The sequence below is a fragment of the Octopus bimaculoides genome, chromosome 10 (genome assembly GCF_001194135.2).
Source record: "Octopus bimaculoides isolate UCB-OBI-ISO-001 chromosome 10, ASM119413v2, whole genome shotgun sequence".
NCBI classification, from domain to species: Eukaryota; Metazoa; Mollusca; class Cephalopoda; order Octopoda; family Octopodidae; genus Octopus; species Octopus bimaculoides.
The window spans coordinates 47,094,234-47,097,585 of record NC_068990.1 but is presented as its reverse complement, the minus strand read 5'-3'; positions in this window follow the sequence as shown (position 1 = coordinate 47,097,585).

The window sequence follows — 3,352 nt, the reverse complement described above, 5'->3', positions numbered from 1 at the left end:
AAAATTTAGCAACGTCAGCAGAAAGTGCAGCTCAGCGCCAGAACATGAAAGAGCTGTACAACACAACTAAATTACTATCTGGGAAGAGAGTAAGAGTAGAAAAGGCAGTAAAAGGGAAGAATGGCCGGACGCTAACATCAATTCTAGAACAAAAAAAAAAAAAAAATCGATGGAAGGAGCATTTTGAAGATTTGCTGAATAGAAGCATTTTGAAGATTTGCCAGACACTATAGCCAACATTGTGCCAAGAAATTTGGATCTTAACATCAGCCTTGATCCACCGTCCAAGTTTGAAATAAGAAAGGCTATACAATCCCTCAAGAATGGAAAGCGGGTGGTGTAGACAATATTCCAGCTGAAGCAATGAAATCAGCTATAGTAATAGCGGTAGAAATGTTTCATCCATTATTTTCTAAGATATGGCAGGAAGAAAATGTGCCTAATGATTGGAAAGAGGGACTCATCGTAAAATTGCCAAAAAAAGGTGATTTAAGCGTTTGCGGAAACTATAGAGGGATTATGTTATTATCAACTCCCGGAAAAGTTTTTAACAGGATACTTTTGGAGCGGATGAGGACAGCAGTCGACAAATTGTTGCGTAAAGAACAAGCCGGATTTAGGAAGAACCGTTCATGTGTAGATCAAATTGCCACTCTTCGCTTCATCTTAGAGCAAAGCGCAGAGTGGAATACACTGCTTTATATTAATTTTATAGATTTCAAAAAGCATTCGATAGTGTAGACAGGGAAGGCTTATGGAGAATTATGCAGCACTGCAGCATACCAGACAAGTATATATCTATAATAAGAGCAACTTACCAAGGAATGTCGTGCCGAGTCTTGCATGGAAACGGAGCTACGGATAAATTCGAAGTAAAAACAGGAGTTCGAGAGGGCTGCATACTTTCTCCCTTATTATTTTATTTCAGTATACATAATGTTTATCAATGTATATATAAGCTATGTATATATACAATATATAGAGTGTAATATAGAACCGTTGCATATTGTAACAATGAAGTGTAATATTATTCTTTCTAATTTTGGCACAAGGCCAAAAATTTTAAGAGAAGGTGGTATGTCAGCTACATTGACACCAGTTCTCAGTTGGCACTTATTTTATCAAACTCCAAAAGATGAAAGGCAAAGTCGGTCTTAGAACGTAAAGAGCTGGAAGAGATACCGCTAAGCATTTTGTTCGACGCATTAATAATTCTGCTGCCAGCTTGCTGCCTTAGTAAAGTGTAATATAATGGTTTCAAATTTTGGCACGAGGCCAGCAGTTTCGGGGTGAGGATAAGCTGATTACATCGATCCCAGTGTTCAACTGGTACATATTTTAAAGGAGGCAAGACAAACTCGACCTCGGCGGAATTTGAACTTAGAGCTTAAAGAAGGACGAAATGCTGCTAAGCATTTTACCCGACGTGCTAACGATTCTGCCAGTTCACCGCCATGGAGAGTAGGATAATAATGCAGGGTAATAATGCAGTGTAATGTAGGCATGTATGGTATTCACAAGTCTGATACCTGTAGGAGGTAACGTGACGGAATGATTAAGGTCAATAAGTAATCCACGAGCTCCTGAGTTCGATCTTACCGTATGACATTTTGTGTGTTTCAGGTTGGAGCAAGGCTTATGAATGGAATTTGATGGATGGGGACTGGGCGGTAACGCGGAAAATAAACTATAGATCATTTATAGGACCAACCTTCTCTTACTGTGTTACACTGATTTCGTTTGTAAATGACGTTACTTGTACACATGTCTGTGAAATACTCAACCGCTTGCATGCTAATTCAGTAAGTAGCTAGTTCAATTACTAGTAATCGAAACCAATAGAGATCCTTTATCATACATATATATAGTGTAGGCTAATACAACAGTATATTATTTTGTGCATTATTTAGTGCGTTATAATGATGTGGGTTAATAGTGCTGTTGAGCGTAAACAAAATACAGAGTAATGCAGTGTACAGCGGTGTAGTAGGATGTAATGTGGAAACGACGGTGAAGGGTAAAGGAGCGCAATGTAATGAAGTGTAATTTAATGTGGTTTAGTATTATAATGCCGTGCAAATGAAGGCCCGTAGCATAATGGTTAGAGATGTTCAGCTCATGATCAAAATGTCGCGAGTTCAATTTCTGGATTAGGCAATGACGTGTTCTTGAGCAAGACACTTCCTTTTACCTTGTTCCAATCTACTCGGCTGTGACTACTGGTTGGCGGGTGTTGGTGCAGCTCTCTCTTTCTCATTCCCCCCTCTCTCTCTCTCCTGGCCTTTCTCTTTCCTTATAACTGTCACATCCTGTAAATGCCGTTGGGTCAAGAACAAAGAGGTTAAGAAGGTAGATATACCTGCTCGTGATCACATAGGCACCCGAAGCAGTTAACGAAAGTAAGGTACATGCTACTAAGCCGTGCTCACTTGTGAGTGACAGTTGGCTGTACGCTAATAATGGTTGCTTTTATAAATGTCTGATGCTCTACCGACTGAGCTATGCGAGAAACAGCAGTGTAATTCTATTCTTTACTTGTTTCAGACTGAAGGGCTTAGTCAAACAAATTGACCCCACTATCTGTACTTTTTAAAGTCTGGTACTTACTTTATCGGTCACTTTTGCCGGACCACGAGGCTACAGAAACATAAACAAACCAACACCTGTTATCAAGGCGGTATGGGTACAAACGAAAACACACGCACATACATAATATACATACACGTGTATACAATGGGCTTCCACACATTTTCTGTTTACCGAATTCAATCCCAAGGCATTGGTCGGTCTAGGATAACATAAAACACTTACTCAAGGTGTTACGCAGTGGGATTGAACCCGAAAACTTGTGGTTGAAGTAATTTCAGAATGCTCAGGATTTAAATGGGTGGTTAATTTATATTTCAAAGCTACCATTCATTTCATAATTCTAGTATGTTCGTGATAAGTCATTTGGAAAAAGGCATAAACACCACGGCGTCCATTTCTTGTGCTTTTTAAAACAATAAACAAAACATTGAATTATGTGCCATTGAAAAGAAAATGCTATTCTAATATTTCCACACCAAATGTTTCGTTTCCTCGCTACTGGCATCATGTGGAAGTGGAATTTTGCCAAACTTTGACTGCTGTAGTTTGTCTTGGCACCAGGCACAGTTATCTCAAGATAATTATCTGCTTACATTGATTCCAGAGAAATGTTTAATCAACCAACTAAAGATCAGAAATCAGTGATATCACCCATACCGAAAAATTCTCTGTCTAGAAGTGAATTCAACATCCTCTTTGGCGAATAGTTAAAGCAGTTAGGCTTTAGAATATGTCCAGTTCATATATATATATATGTATATAT